Source organism: Dioscorea cayenensis, chromosome 2, assembly GCF_009730915.1.
Source record: "Dioscorea cayenensis subsp. rotundata cultivar TDr96_F1 chromosome 2, TDr96_F1_v2_PseudoChromosome.rev07_lg8_w22 25.fasta, whole genome shotgun sequence".
NCBI classification, from domain to species: Eukaryota; Viridiplantae; Streptophyta; class Magnoliopsida; order Dioscoreales; family Dioscoreaceae; genus Dioscorea; species Dioscorea cayenensis.
Window position 1 is genome coordinate 6,680,577 of NC_052472.1, and position 17,504 is coordinate 6,698,080.

Below are 17,504 nucleotides of genomic sequence, written 5' to 3' on the forward strand. Positions count from 1 at the left end.
TCACACATATCACTATTCATCTTTCACTTAGTTAAGAAATAATTTAAGTGTTTTTATTCCCTACTCCTTGTAGATACGATACCCCACTTATCTGGGATTTTATTACTTCGACAAACCCGTGCACTTGCTGGACATACGCAAGGGGTGTTGTCAAGTTTTTGGCACCGTTACCGGGGAGTAGGCGTTTAGAGATAGTTTGCACTTTGTTTTCTTAGCTATTCATTCATTCATTCTAGTTCATTTCTTCTTATTCTATTTAGAGTCTTCCCATTTTTCTTAAAGCGGAGAGTGAAGCAGTGGCTACACTCATTACCTAGAGCATCGATTACCACATGGGAGGAGATGGTACAAGCTTTTCTGGCCCATTATTTCCCTCCCGGAAAATCTGCAAAGGTTAGGAATGAGATCTCATCCTTTGTACAGTTGGAATTGGAGTCTCTATTTGAGACACGGGAAAGGTTCAAGGAGCTCATGAGAAATTGCCCGCAACACGGATTCCCAGAGTGGATGATTGTTTAGACCTTTTACAATGGGTTGAATCCTAGTACAAGGCAACTCTTGTATGAGGCAGCAAGAGGTACCTTAGGTAGCAAGACCCCCGGTGAGGCCCATCAACTAATTGAAGAAATGGGGTTAAATAGCTACCAATGGAATGCTAGGGAGAAAAAAAAGGTGGTCGGGCTCCATGAGATAAATGTAGTAACTTCATTGGCGGCTCAAGTAGAATCATTGAGTAAGAAGTTAGATCTTCTAACTTCGAATAGAGTGGCGGTCGTGATTACTTGCAACGGGTGTGGTGGAGGACATTCTTCCTCCAATTGCTCGATCTCTATTGGTGATACATCTTCGGTTGAGAATGTCGATTTTGTGGGTAATGCAATGAGGAACTAAGGGAATCCATATAAACACCTACAATCCGGGTTGGAAGAATCATCCCAATTTTTTGTAGAGCAACCAAGGTTAACAAAAGGCCATGGGGCCACGGGTTTCCAACAACAACAAGCCCCAAACATAGAAAACCAAGTTTCAGGTTTGGAGTCCCAAATGACCGATTTGGAGAAGGCCTTGACTAGGTTTGTGGAATCGTCAGATACAAGGTTTCAATCAGTCGAGGCTACACTTCGCAACCACACCGCCTCTTTGCACAATCTTGAAAATCAAGTGGGGCATATTGCGAAGTCTCTATTGGAAAGGCCACAATGGAGCTTGCCGAGTAATACCGAGACCAATCCTAGAGAGCATGTAAAGGCGATCACTTTGTGAAGTGGTTGTGAGGTTGAAGGTAGGCTTCGAGTGAGAGGCCCAATGAACACGCACTCGAGGTTATCGAGGGTTGAGGAGGGAGCAAGCAAAGAGAAAGAGGTGGCACCCCCCACCTTTCAAGCCAAGAGTCCCTTATCCCTCTAGATTGAAGAATGACCAAGGGGATGAGCAGATCAGATAAGTTCTGAGTTTATACAAGCAACTCCACATCAATATTACTTTTGTTGAGGCATTTGCTCAAATGCCTAAGTATGTAAAATTCTTGAAGGACTTGTTGACTAACAAGAGAAAGTTGGAGGAGAGTGCTTTAGTGATCTTAGATGCGTCTTGCTCGGCGATGTTACAAAAGAACATGCCAAACAAGAAGAAAGACCCGGGAAGCTTCATTATTCCGTGTAACATTGGAAATTTGGGTGAAAAAATGGCATTGGCAGACTCATGGGCCAGTATCAATGTCATGCCATACACCTTCTTTCAGAAGCTGGGCTTGGGCGAGCCTAGACCCACTCGGATGACTTTGCAGTTGGCGGATCGAACGGTGAGACATCCGAGGGGTATCATCGAAGATGTGCTTATGAAGGTGGACAAGTACATTTTTCCTGTAGATTTTGTGGTGCTAGATGTCGATGAGGATACGGATGTACCTTTGATACTTGGGAGACCATTCATACGGACTTCCAAGGCATTGATTGACATGGACGGCGGGGAGCTAACATTGAGAGTTGGAGATGACAAGCTCACATACCGCCTTACAGAAGCCATGCGGCATTCTCTTCATTTCGATGATACTCTGTATTTTCTAAACACTACTTATGAGATTTGTGTGATCGAAAATATGCGTCTGGCATCATGAAGAAAGACACCAGATGATATATCGAAGCATAAATATCATATTTGTTTTTTGTAGGTTCTTTCATTCTTAATAGAGGCAAGCCTCTACTATTAATTATCCCAGATTAAAATCTTAGGAACCTCTGATTAAGGGCAAAAGTACAAGTAAGGGAATAAGAAAATTTGCGAATTATAAATCTTGTTATTTTAATATATATAAACATATTTATTACATCACTTATATATATACACACATATATTTTATATCATTGCCGCTACCTGTGCCTTGTCACTACGCTGCCTACCTTGTTACCATTTTGAGATATATATCTCATTGCTGCTATCTCAAAATGAATAAGTCACCACTGCCTGCGCCATATCACCGCATCGTATGTCTCATTAAGCATGTCTAAATTTTGTTTGTAGTTGCCTTAAAATGATTATTTTCTACCCATTATTTTTAATGGATATATATATATATATTGGGATGTTTATATATATATATATTTCATACATGTCCTATGCATGGTGGGACCTCCCTTAATTTTAATGCTTCTTTAAACATAACTTGAATATCCATGCCCCCTTTTTTTTTAATATGAATCTTTCTTTTCCATCAACCCTGAAAATTTTTAACTATCAATAACAATGGAGCTCTGTGAGTCAGTGCAACTTTAAAACCCTTGTTTGATGATCATCTGCGGCACTACATCAAGTACAAAGTCCTTGTAACTTCATCAAAAAAAAAATTAATAACTCTTCCCAAAACGGAATAGAGCGACCTGTCTCTGCACCTATTACTCATCAATTTGCAAGTCACGGGTATTGGTATTTGGTTTTAAAAAAAAAAAATCAAGGAGGGTGCGTTACCCACCCTGCATAATAATAATTCTTTTTTAAGATTTTATTACCCTCACAATCCATTTCCATCTCATATGATAGTGGGGCCCATCTCTTTTTTTGAATATTTTATTTTTATTTTTTTTATTTTTTAACAAAATGATGCATGCTTTTGTTCTTTTGAATATATATATATATATATATATATATATATATATATATATATATATATATATATATATATATATATATATATATTTCATTGTGCGTGTATGCTTGGCCCCTTTTTTTATATTTCTTCTTTTTTTATTTGAAACAAGTCTGCATGCATGTTTCTCATTCAATATATATATTATTTTTTTGCCACTAGGCATGCTTCTTTTATTTCCGCACGTATGCATGCTTTCTTGTTGTTTGTTTTTTTTTATTTTATTTTATTTTATTTTATTTCTCTTTTTTTTTATGCATGACATGCTTCTCTATCCTCATCATCATTTCTTTTTTAATTTATTATGCCATGTATATCTCTTCATGGTGTGCCCATATTTTTATTTATTCATTTTTTTAAATTTTTTTTAACCCGAATGTGAGTATGCATGCATACCTAGCGCATGCTTCTCATTTTTTTCTTTTTTTATTTATATTTTTTTTTTTAGCCAACGATTGTTTTTTTTAGAAATCCATGCAATAAATAAAAGGAAAATCTCTATTTTCATTTAGACCAAGTGAATATTCAACCATAGTATCTCTAAGCCACACGGAATAAGATAACATCATCATTATCATCAGCATCATTACTATCATCAGCATCACCATTATCAGCATCATTACCATCATTACCACCATTATCATCATCATCAGAAGATCATCATCATCATGAGCTTCATCTTCAGCATCATCAGCATTATTAGCATCATCATTATTAGTTTTCCTTGCAAACAACATTCTGTTGATGCTTGCAGGCGCCTGCTTTAGATGGGTTGATCAAGGTTCAATGGAGGAGCTCCACATGCGACAAACATTAATGCTTCTTTTGACCATCCTCAATATTTTGGTGAAGAAACTCTTGCCCAAAGATGTTACGGGGACATCCAGCCCGTACGTGATCGTGGACTTTGACGGGCATCGAAAACAAACACAGACGATTCTGAGATACTTCAACCACTCAAGCTCGCTTGGTGGCATTATTTCAGCCATTCAAGCGACAGCGATGGGCGGCGGTGACGGCAAAGCGACAAGCGGCGGCGAGGGACGGTAGCAGCATGCTTGGCGGCATTATCTCAGCCATTCAAGCATGTCGCGGCGACGAGCAGCGGAAGCAACAATGACGACACGGCAAGCAATGCAATGAAATTTTTTCTTTTATATATACATATATATATATATGTATGAATACCAGGAGAGGGAGAGAGATATGCACCGTCTTCTTTGTCTTCTTTCCTTCTTCTCTTTTTTATTTCTCTGATTTTTTTTCTCCCCCTCCGTTCTGTTCCTCTTGTGTCTTTTTAAGGGACTTTTGCTTTGTCCTTATTCTCAATCCCAAGCACTTCCACCAAATCACGACAAATCCGATTTAAAACTTAATTAATTTCAAATTTTCAAATGAAATTTTAATTAATTTCGATTTTCAATTTTTCAAATTTATTTTTATTATTTTATTTTTATTTTTATTATCATTTTTTTTTATTATTTCAAATTTCAAATTTAAAAATTTGAAATTTTAATTAATTATTTTTTTTAATTTTTAAATTTTTTAAAATTTAATTAAGCCCAACTTTGACTCGGGATAGGTGTATGGTCGTTTCGAGATTTGCACTTTCTCTGGTTGCCTCGTGATCTATTCTCCTGCGATATAAATTTAGGATCGCCTCGGAATTTGTATTCGGGCTACCCTTAAAGATTTCAAAGATTGCCTCGAGATATGTGTTTTCAAAGGGCACTTTCGTAATTTGCATTTATGCTTCGAGATAAGTTCTCCGGAATTTTTTTTTGTAATTTTGCATTTATGCCTCGAGATATGTTCTCAGGGGCAATTTTGTAATTTGCATTTTCTATTTACCATGGAATTTGCATTCTAGTCCAAGACAACCAAATAATCAATTAAGATTAAGATTAGGACATTTAAATTTTAATTCTAAATATATTTATGATTAGGATATATTAGAATTTACATTAAATTGGGATTTGGTTTTCATTAGGACATCGAATTTTATTAGGACATGCGTTATATTATTTATACATAAACAAATGCCCCCTTCCTACTTGTCTCAAGAAATCCTATTTGGTAAGTTTGAGTGAGAGAAGTAGGAATCCCCAATCTTTTCTTTTGTCATGGCCAATACATCTCAACCTTTTTGGGATATGAACCAAAATTACAATGAGGTTCCCCAAGGTCAAGTCTTCATGCGTCACACTCCTATGTTTGATTCTGAAGCCGAACACGCAATCATATATGAAGGAGGAGAACAATCTGAGTTGGTGAAGCGCTATCCAAATCGTATGGTTGTTGCCAAATTATCCACGAACCGTTGGTTTGAAGACGGCTTGACTGATGCAATTTGCTTAAAACCTGAAGGAGAAGTGAAAGATTTGAAGACATTCAAAACCCTTGGATCTAGGATCATCAACCACCGCCTGGGATGGAAGGGTAGGGAGCCTATCTAAAATATTTTAATAGATCTTCCCTATTATGTAGAGTGGGCCAAATGCATAGTCAATAACTACTCCAACGAGTTATCTGAAGTAGAATTGATGGGCGGGATTATGGCTTAGGTCGGCCGCTATGATTTTGACATGAACTTTTATAAAGCGTTAGTAGAACTATGGTGTCCCGACACTAACACTTTCCACCTCTTGCACGGAGAAATTGGGATTTCATTATGGGACATCAAGGAATTGGGAGGACTTCCAATCATTGGAGACATCTATGATGAAGTCATACCTCCTAATGACACAATCTACCGAAGATATGACCCTGAACTTTCTATTTTAAGAAATCTTTTCAACATCTTTCAATGTCTCTCAAGACAAAGCGTCAACAAAGATGTATTCTTTGAGGATTGGGTGGAGTTCTTTAGGAGATCAAGACATAGCTCACGTTATAGGGTCGCGTCTAATCCCCTCCAAAGCTTGTTTTTCAAGGAAGATTTAGTTGCTTTCATAGCACTATGGATTTGCTTTTTATTATGCCGGTGATCGCATAGGTAATTAGACCCGAGTTTTTATGATGGCATGCAACATCGCATCACGAGAGGAGAGTAGCTTTTGCCCTTGCGATGCTAAGCGCTTATACTTAGGCTTAAATGCCATGGCTAAACACAGAAGAGGGCCTGGTTCCTCTACCACAATGTTCCCTATTCATTTCTTGTATGCTTGGGCGGGTATTATTTTTGGAGCATATATCTCAAAAGGAGAATAGATGACAATACCTCAAGTATCCCTCGGTTCTTTGAGAATACCCAAGATGTCGCAATTTATGAATTCCACCGCAACTCGTTTGTCGATCTTATATATGTGAGGAACTTTGATCCGAGCGTGAAAGCAATTTCATATCTCGCTCTTTCTCGTTCATGCATCATAATAATGAGGGTGAGTGCGAGATTTCGAGATACTGATTAGACCCAGACGTCTTTGGATTCATATACCATGGAATATATGATGAATCTTCGTTTGGAGTTCTTCCAGCCCGTGTCGTGCGGAGATTTTTTTGCAGAACCTTATAATCCGCATCAATTTGGCCGTCAATTTAGATACGATCAGCATACTCCGGCGTACATTGATGTTCCTAGTAGAGCTTCTTCTCTGGGGATTCTTGCGGGGTATTGGCTTCATCTTTCTCGGCAGAAGACGTCTAGTTCATTCTACATTCTTGTGCATGACAGAGAAGGAAGACTTATACTTGTTTATGCACAGAAATGGTTGAGGACTGTTGAAGCTTTTTTCCAACAGAAACATTCATTGTTGATCCAAGATGACTTCAAAAACATGAGAATTATTAATAAGGAGCAAGGGCAATCTTCGAAGGGCCACAAATTTATCAATAAAAGTATATTCATTGATGACACTGATCTTACTGCTAACCCAGTTGTCCCATCAAAGCCACAAAGAATTGAAGGTATGTCAACTTTATTTATACACTTATTAGTTTATTCATTTTTCTATTATTTGTTTTGAAAACAAAAGAAAAATTAACTCTTTTTCTCCTTTATTACTTTTTCCTTTAAAAAAACTTCAAAAAAAAAATTTTTAGGAATTTTTTCTTTTCCTTTACGCCCTTTCTTTTTATTTTTTAATTTTTTTTATTCAATTTCAATTTTCAATTTTTTTAACAAATTTTATTTTTTGATTTGTTATTGGAATTTTTACTTATAATTTTATATATTTTGTTTTCGATTTTTCACGAAAAGTTACATTTTTGTTTTTGTATTTTTATTATTATTTCATCATATTTTTTTATAACTTTTCATTTTTAACTCAATGTCAAACTTATAATTTCACACTTTTTTAGTTGACTCAAAATCCACATTTTTGACTCAAAGTCAAATTTGGTAATTGCACACTTTTTATTTGACTCGAAGTCCAAATTTTGATTCAAAGTCAAACTTTGTAATTTCACACTTTTTTTAGTTGACTCAAAATCCACATTTTGACTCAAAGTCAAATTTGGTAATTGCACACTTTTTATTTGACTCGAAGTCCAAATTTTGATTCAAAGTCAAACTTTGTAATTTCACACTTTTTATTTGACTCAAAGTCCAAATTTTGACTCAAAGTCAATTTCCAATATAGGCATACAAATTCGTGACACCTCATTAGATAATGTTAGGATCATTCAGAGTCCTCCAAGAATTGATGATGTTTCCCCATTAGATCTAGAGATGCAAGTGGGCTCCCACGATGATAAGAAATATGTCTTTCTTTCTTCTCTTTCATCTATGCACCTTTAATGAACTTGATGACGTCTTATATCTAGATCAAGTAAACGCACAAAGTTTAAGTGTCAGCGCCGAAGAGAACATTGGAGTCGGCGGCGATGTTGGGATGGAAGACAACATTGGAGTAGAGGAAAATATGGAGATTGAAGAAACTCTTCCTAATCCACTACAAGGTATTGCCCTCATGTCATTTTTGCACATTAACTCTTTAAATTTCTATGAATTTAAAAATTTATGCCACCAGGCCCTCTAACCTTTTTTTTATTTCTTCAAAATTTGCAAATAACTCTCAAACTTTCATATTTTCATATTTTTCATGGTTTCTTGCAATTAAACCCTCCATCTTTCATATTTTTTATGCAGCTAGCCCCTCTAACTTTCCTTTTTTCCACACTTCCTTAATATTTGCAAATAACCATCCAAACTTCCATATTTTCATACTTTCCATTTTTTTTTGCAATTAAACCCTCTAGCTCTCATATTTTCACATATTTTTCATAATTTTTGCATATATACATCCTCAAATTTTTTTTTTTTACTTCACTTTTCTCCATAGATTTTGCAATAAAAACCTCCCTCTATTCTTTTTAACATTTTTTATGCAAAATTTCCCCAAACATTCCATAATTTTTCCAATAACCTTTTTGTTATTCTTATCTATTTATTTTATTTACCACATACTATGTCATACATTCTCTCTTTCTTTGGGGGTTTCAACATGGCAGATATTTTGTAATAAAATTATGAATAGGTCTACAAACCTATCTTATTCCTTCATTATATGACATGAAACCCATGGTGGGGCCCACCAAATATATATGTAAACATAATGATGATATAAACCCATCAATCATCCAATTCATATACCATGCATGTGAAATAAGAAATCATACATTATATTTCAATGAGGGGATTAATCATGCTTCATCATCTTTTTTTCCTTATTTTTTTTTTTTTGCTTATCGCCCCTTATTTATTTTAAATTTTCTTTATGTTAGGGGATGCACCAGTTGCCTTGGAAAATGAGCTCCCACAGAACCCACCAATAATCCAAGAAGGTTTTATATATATAGATATATATGTATATATTTTATTTATTTATTTATTTATTTATTTATTTATTTATTTATATATATTTTATTTTCCTTTTCTTTTCATCGTATAATGATTTTTTTTCTTTTAGCGATTCAAGAGTATGAAAGTATTTCATCTCAGGGCCCGTTTGGTATGATGTAAAGTTGTTACTTTCCCTGCAAAGTAAGAGGGGTGAATCTATTTCAAGCGTTTGGTTCTTAAAAATAATATGGTCTCCTTCTAATCACTTTCCACTTTACTAGGGAAAGTGATTCACAGGGGGGTGGTGTGAAAGTATTTACACCGTTGGATGGGAAAGTTTGGTAATTGTCAAATGCAAACCACCTTTTATTACATACAAAACTCTTTCTGCGTTTGTTTTGTCTTTGAAAAAACCCTAACGCGATCATATTTTCCAATTCGGCGAGAGAGTTGTCACTTCTTACGAATCGGAGAAATTACGTAATATTTTTCTCAAGTTTGTTAGATTATTTTTTGTGTTAAATTTTTGTTAAATTTTTCTTGGTGTAAAAATTCATATTTTTAAATGGATTAAAGATAAATAAATTTCATACTTGTTTGGATAAAATTTTTATTGGAGAATTTTTGTTTGATTAAATCAAATCTATGTTGAAAATAATAACCCAACATGATAAGATAAGAACTTGAGACATATATATTTTACTTGTCCACGATTTGTAAATTCCCACGAAAAATTGATAGTATGTTGTAGTGAATCAAAGTTTTTAAAATATATGAGATATATAAATAAATATTAAGTAGAAAGCATTCAAATCAAAATATTAATTCCTTTAGTTTAACATTATTATTTCTTGTCTCTTTTTATCATGTTTTGCATAACATATATTTTTTATTTATTTTTATGGGATATTGTAGAAAATGGTGCAAACCTTTTTACTTATGTTCATAAATTCCATATTTTGCTAATTTTTGTTAACTTGGTAGAAATTTATGTAAATGAAAAAAGGATGCCTTTTGATATTTTAAAAAGTTGATGAAATTCAATGTAATTCATCAACATTTTAGGGAATTTGCTTTGCCGAATCTCATACATTCTTTTTGAAAATTGGTTTTATGAACTTCATATATCTTCTTTTTCTTTTTCCCTAAGATTTATGTTTGTTGTAATAGAAAATCTTGAGTAATAGATATGATGTAGATAATAAAACTACTTTGAAAACAAAAGTTATGTGAACTAGTGTCGGATAATAAAACTCGGTGGACTTTGTTTTTGATTGATTTTTGGAGGGTTTTTTATGTATAAACCCTTGTAAAATCTTGATATTATATCCAGTCCTTAATTTTTTTTCACAACCAAATCATTGATGAAAATATAGTTTACTTAAGCCATAAAAGAAAGTGAGATTTTTTTGAATGCCGAAAAACCCAAAAACCTTTTAAAATGATTACGTACTGCATTAATGTCTATTTAAATGTGTGTGTTTTATCGGTCTGTAAATCAAGATTAAATATTTTAATTTATTTTAATGTGTGTGTTTTATATATATGTTTGTAATTAATGAATTTAGTTTTTAAAGCATTTGAAGAAGCTTTGTAAAATAAAAAAGAATAGACTCAATAATCACCTTTTTAGGCCTTAATTTTTATTATATGTTTTTATAGGTCTATTTTGCTTATAATTGCTGAAATGGATGAAATTATAGAAGAAGATCATGCAATGCTCTTGGTTGCGTATATAGTTACTCTACATCTCAACAACTTACTTTCTACACATTGGTTCATTTTTGGAGTTCTATGTCTTAAAGTTGAAAATAGAAAGCGAAAGAGAAGAATGAGTTATGAGTTATGAGACATCTCATTAGGCAAGTCAATTTTAGGAGGATGGTGTTTGATTCGGTTTGACTTTGTATGGAGAACATTAGGATGAATAGGGCGACCTTTAATAAATTATGATATGCTTCAAACTATTGGTAGAGCTTGTCCAACAAAAATATGAATGTTGAGGAAATGGTTGCTTTATTCCTCTATGTCCTTTCTCATCATGCTAAGAATAGGATTGTAAAAGAGAATTTGTAAGGGTGGAGAGACAATAAGTAGGCAATTTGGTCTTGTCTTACTCTTTGTATTGAGGTTGCATCTGAGAATTATTTAAAAACGAGATCCGATGCCTCAAGACTCCACGGACCTCCGATGGAAATGGTTTAAAGAGTAAAATATATTTTATTCAATCAAACATTTGTTAATATAATATTTCAAATTTGAGCTAATTAATAAACTAATTATTGTGTTTCGCTTAAAATTTCAGAATTGTTTAGGTGCTTTAGATGGGACTTATATAAAGGTAAATGTTCTTGAAGTTGACAAGCCCTAGATCTGAGGACAAGGAGAAGGAGAAATTGCCACTAATGTTCTAGTAGTGTGTTCACAAGATTTGCAATTCATCTTCTTATTACACGGGTGGGAAGGTTCTCTGATTCATCTAGGGTACTCACGAGAATTGCACTTTCTAGGACAAATGGTTTAAAAGTTCCTCGAGGTACATCGCTTATGTTCTCAAACTAGCATACCTAATAGTGAGACATTTATCATTTAAATTTAAAAACTTACTTTTTATCTTCGAGGTTTTACTATCGTTTGTGATGCGGGTTATACGAATAGGGAGGGATTCTTAGTTCCATATAGAGGCCAGCGTTACCATTTTGAATGAATGGAGACAAAACAATCATCCACAATCAAAGAAGAATTGTTCAACTACAAAAGCACTCAAGTGCGGAATGTTATTGAAAGGTGTTTTGGACTGTTGAAAATAGAGATGGGCAAATACTTAGAATAGGTCTTGGTACCCGATTAAAAACACATTGTCAGATTATAAGTGCATGTGCCTTTGCTACATAATCATATTAGGAGGAGATGGCTCTTGATCCACTAGAGGCTGAATTGGATGAGTCATATGCGGATTTGAACCTTTCTCAAAATGTGCAAAAGTATCAATACATTGAGGGCTTCAATGCATGGACAACTTTTAGAACAACAGCTCAAGAAATGTGGAATGAATGGCGAAAAAGCTTACGAATCAAGCTTGAATTAAGTTTTGCTTTTTGTTATTATCTTTAAGGGCATTATTGTTACCATATGTTTTAATGACTTTTTAGGCGGTCTATGTAATTTTGGAAAACATTTTATATAATTGAGAGTTATCTTAATCTATGCAGTTTTCCTTTTTATCAATGAAAATATTTTGTTTATCCATTATTTATGAAATTGTTTATTATGTTATCTATGTTTATACATTATTTATGAAAGTGTTTATTATGTTATTTTTATGAAATGTAAATTACTAGTTTTGGTGGTGACAATGTTTGATTTTCTTATGATTGGAGAATTTAACAAGTCAAGCAGGTGTAAAGACAAACAAGAGAAACAACCATCAGTGGACTCCAGGGGAGGACAAAATTTTAATTGAATGTTGCTTGGAGCTTGTAACCAAGGTTAAGGTAGATAATGGCTTCAAGAGGAGATATTTGAGTGTAACGTACAAAATGGATCATGTGAAAAGATCCCCAACTACAAAACTCATGGGTGATCCTCCTTATTAAATCTGGGATGAGACACTTAAATCTAATTTAGAGACTAGGAGATGAGGGAGCCAATGCGGGTTTGGATGGGATGATGCAAACAAATGTGTAACACAGTCCGGAGGATGATATGGTATTCTTGGTCGAAGGTGTTACTGCCCGATTCATCTATAGTAGGAATTTTACAATTATGTTTTTATGCGCAATGTTGCTAATAACTACTTATAATCGTAGAGCATCAGAGCCGGCTGGACTTAGGAGCAAACAAGCACTTCCCTTTCACTTTGATGTAGCTAGCAATAATTTTTGGGAAGGATCAAAAGCAACTGGAGATGGAGCAGATTCGAAGCTGAATCTATGGAAGCTTTTAGAAAGGAGAACTCAACACTGCAGCAGCAAAGAAGCTTCTGACTCATGAAGCAATGAAAAACATGGTTGAAGATGACTACTTTGTGTGGATATTGAGTTAGAAAATGAGTGTGCCTTCATCTCTAGAAAAATGCTTGTGATGACTCCTCAAATGCTTCATGCAAAAAGTAAGGCACAAGAGAAAATGCAAAAGGTGAATCAAGTGTTCCTCCAAAAACAGAAGAAAGCGAGAGATCAACTAAGGATCGAATTGATGATTCCTTCTCCAAGCACATGGAAAGATTTTACGATATTTGTGATGGAGCAAAGAAAGAGATAGGTAAAGTGGCAACCTATTTCCAACACTTGAATGCAAATACTGAGAGAGACACTTCTCTATGGGAGAGCATCATGCAAAACTCAATGGTTTAACTAAGGAAGGCGGGTTCAAGCTATTGGCAAAAATTTCAGTCAGATAGAGGCAAAACTGAAACTCCTTTTTATTTCGGATGATGATACGAGGTTGATTTATGTGAAGAGTGTTTTTAGATGGTATCATCTAAATGTTTTGTTCAATTTTGTTTCTTTGGTTTGTGATTTGGACATATTTTTATGTTTTTGGATAATTAAAACAATATGTCTAGACTTTGTCGTACTTATGAGTTTGGATTATGAATTTATGGTAATACTTTGAGCTATTTATTAATGTGTGATTGTTCATATGGAATGTGTCATGAATATTTGTTGGATAATATCAATCAAGGCAATAGATGTAAGAATTGAAACAAATAAAAATTGTATGATGGACAATGTGGAACACATGGTGGTTTAAATCTATATATAGTGTACTAAAACATAAAAACCCCATTTGATAATTTATGAAGAATAGGTTAATTATTATTTGGACTAAGTTAATAATATTATTAGAGTTGAATAAAAACCCAAATTTAGTAACTATAACAACTAAGTGCAAAAATGAGAATAAACCTAATTTTACATTGAAAACAAGTTCATACCAAACGTGGGAATTAAGTTTGCATGCAAAGTAATTACAATTTTGATTGGGATAACCAAACATTGTAATGTTATTTTGCAGGTAAAGTAATTGCATGCAAAGTCTTTCCCTGCAAAGACTTTACATGCAATTACTTTCCCTGCAAAATGCCAAACGGTCCCTGAAATTTTTTTTTAATCTTTTTTTATTATTTATCGAAGGTCAAAATTTATTTGTATATTCTCTTTGTCGGTTCAAAGAATATACCGAATGTAGTTTTACGCCTGCGAGACGAGATGATCAACAACATCAAGTCCCTTAACTATCACAACTACCAAGACATCATCAACAAAGTGAAGGAGTCAAAATTACTCTTTCAACCTTTCAACATTGATTTGAATAGTCTAGAGCCTTTCATAGAGAAGATCGTTCGATGTGCAGCCTATGCCAAAGAAATATCAGAGGATCGGAATGTTCAAGGTCGTATACGTAATCAACAAGCCAAGGCATGCGCACATAAAAGAAATTTGGCACTTGAGCATCTTAACAAACTCTGGGCAGACTAGACCAATGACATAAATGCGAATAAGGAGGAGTATTAGAAACTTGCTGCGAGGGAACATTAACTTCAGGCCGAACTTTGTGAGATTCAAGGCACAATGAAGACTTTGGGTGAAAAGATAGTGAATTCAACAGTCTTGCTTGAAGCTTCCGAGCCTACACAAGCGAATCTTCAAGTTGCGTTGGATGAGGCTAAGACACAGCTTGCTAAGAATCAAGAAGAGAACTTAGATACTCCTCTTATGGCTATTTTCACTAAATGGCTTGATGAGTTGAAGGAAGCAAAAGAATCATTGTTGAAATTTACTAGGCATTAAAGAGCCTTCTTTCTTTCTTTGCTTTCCTAGTTTGTTTTTCTTAGTTTGCTTTTTCTACTTTTTGTTTATGATTTAGCAATTGATTTTGAAACATTGATGATGCAAATTTGATTTGAATAAAGCCTTAGCTTTTTGTTCTTTTTCTCATGCGTCTCTTGTTTTGTTTTCTGTTATTATTTGTGTTGAGTGAGGGACTTGTATTTGTAAATATTTTCATCCACATTTGGAATGATTTTATAAGTCATTCATCCACTTGATAGCACCATGAGCGAACAGGGAACTAGACAAACAAAGTCTTTAAACTCAAATTTTTATGATAATCAAATGAGCTCAAATTCCAATCTCCACCGTTCATCTTAGAGATAAGAACCTTATAAATGACTATAAAAATTTTTCACTAAAATTGGATATAATTTGATATGGTGATGCTTGCCTTGATGATGAGGTAGCTGTGTAGGAATTTAGGCAGATTCTGCCTCTAGATCTCCGAATTTTTTTTATAATAGACATATGAACTTAGAATTCAATCGTGACCGTTCATATTGAAGAACATAATGCCTTGATCATATAGAAAAAATTTCAAAAGGATTGAAACTCTTTTGACTATCTGATCTTAAGCTAGAATTTAAATATGGTGTAATGACAATCATTAATGAATTTCATGCTTAATTTGTGATTTTATTTTCATAATTGATGGACTTGAGGCTCAATCATAACAGTTCACATTGAGAACTATTAAGTCTGGAGTTTTCATAAAAAATTTCAGACCGATCCGAGTTTCTGACATAGTCCAATTATCACATTGATCATCATTGACCGTAGAGAAACGGTGTCCTGCATCATGATCCACGGTCCTACTCTCTTCTATAAATCATGTAATCTTCAAATCAAATTTCAACCGTAGAAATTGAAGACGAAACATGTATATATGATTTGAAAGAAATTTCAAGGCAATCAAATATAATTTGGTCACCCGATGAAAACCTTGATTGGAGCAAAATCATCAAAGAAATTTCCAACTTTCAACATTTTAACATATATAAGTTGTTGGTCTTTTTTTTTTCTTTTGTTTTGTTTTTTGTTTTTTTTTGTTTTTGTGTTTCGCTTTTTTTGTTTTTGTTTTGTTTTTCTTTTGCTTTTATTTGTTTTGTGTTTTTGTTTTGTTTTGTTTTATTTTTTTTTCAGAAACACAGGGACCAATGTATTTGCCTTAGGAAGCATGCTTAACTGTGCATTACCGGTCTACATGTAGCCGGACATTCCTTCATAGACAAACACATGTCTCCTTATTTCATTGAACGAATTTTAGTACATGAATGCATGAAAATAAATGTTTTGCCTCAAGAAATACATTTAATTGTACATGACTAGTCTACCTCTATGAGAGATCAGACGTTCCATCATAGGCAAACATTTTTACATTAGACATAATACTTCTTCAGGAAACGGCCGTTAATGGGTGGCATCGGTCTTTCTCCATTGTCATCGATAAGTTGATATGAGCCTCCTTCGTAGACAATCTCCACAACATAAGGGCCTTCCCAATTTGCTTTGAATTTGCCCCCGGCCTTTTTGTTGGTAATGATGGGTCTTCTGAGGACAAGGACCACCTCTCCTTTAGTAAAAGTCCGAAAATGAGTTATTTTGTTGTATGCTTGAGACATTTTTGCTATGTAGACTTCAAGATTCTGTTGTACCCCTAATCATTTTTCATCAAGAGAGTCCAACTCATCCAAGTGGAGCCGAACATTATCTTTATTAGAAATTTTGTTTTGCAATGCCATTCTCAGGGAAGGTATTTGGATTTCGAGAGGTTAGACCACTTCAATTCCAAACACCAAAGAATATGGCGTGCACTGTGTCGGAGTCCTATAGGTAGTGCGATATGCCCATAGCATCTCCGGGAGTCTTTCATACCAATATCTCTTGTTTTTAGAGACTGCTTTCTTCAAAAGCTTTGAGAGGTTTTTATTGAATGCTTCTACCAATCCATTTGCTCTGGCATTGTAGATGGAGGTATATCTCAGCCATTCAAGCATGCCGCGGCGACGACCAGCGGAAGCAACAGTGACGACGCGGCAGGCAACTCAGCGAAATTTTTTCTTATATATATACATATATATATATATATGAATACCGGGAGAGGGAGAAAGATATGCACCGTCTTCTTTGTCTTCTTTCCTTCTTCCCTTTTTTATTTCTCTGATTTTTTTCTCCCCCTCCGTTTTGTTCCTCTTGTCTCTTTTTAAAGGACTTTTGCTTTGTCCTTATCCTCAATCCCAACCACTTCCACCAAATCACGACAAATCACGAATAAAATCCGATTTAAAACATAATTAATTTCAAATTTTCAATTTAAATTTTAATTAATTTCGATTTTCAATTTTCAAATTTATTTTATTATTTATTTTATTTTATTATTATTTTTATTATTATTTAAAATTTCAAATTTAAAAATTTGAAATTTTAATTAATTAATTTTTTTAATTTTTTAATTTTTTTTTAAATTTAATTAACCCAACCTGCCTCGGGATAGGTGTTTGGCCGTTTCGAGATTTGCACTTTCTCTGGTTGCCTCGAGATCTGTTCTCATGCGATATAAATTTAGGATCGCCTAAGGATTTGTATTCGGGCTACCCTAAAATTTCAAGATAACCTGCAGATATGTGTTCTCAAGGGCAATTTCATAATTTGCATTTATTCTTCGAGATAAGTTCCCAGTGTTTTTTTTTTGTAATTTTGCATTTATGCCTCGAGATATGTTCTCAGGGAAAATTTTGTAATT

The 17,504-nt window shown here is 34.1% G+C and overlaps 1 non-coding gene across 1 annotated transcript; it reads right to left on the bottom strand.

The window, feature by feature from the left end:
* Window positions 1–390: 390 nt before the first annotated feature.
* On the bottom strand, window positions 391–497 carry LOC120281083. Its single transcript, XR_005542490.1, has one exon. It is a non-coding gene; the product is annotated as a small nucleolar RNA R71 (small nucleolar RNA).
* Window positions 498–17,504: the final 17,007 nt, after the last annotated feature.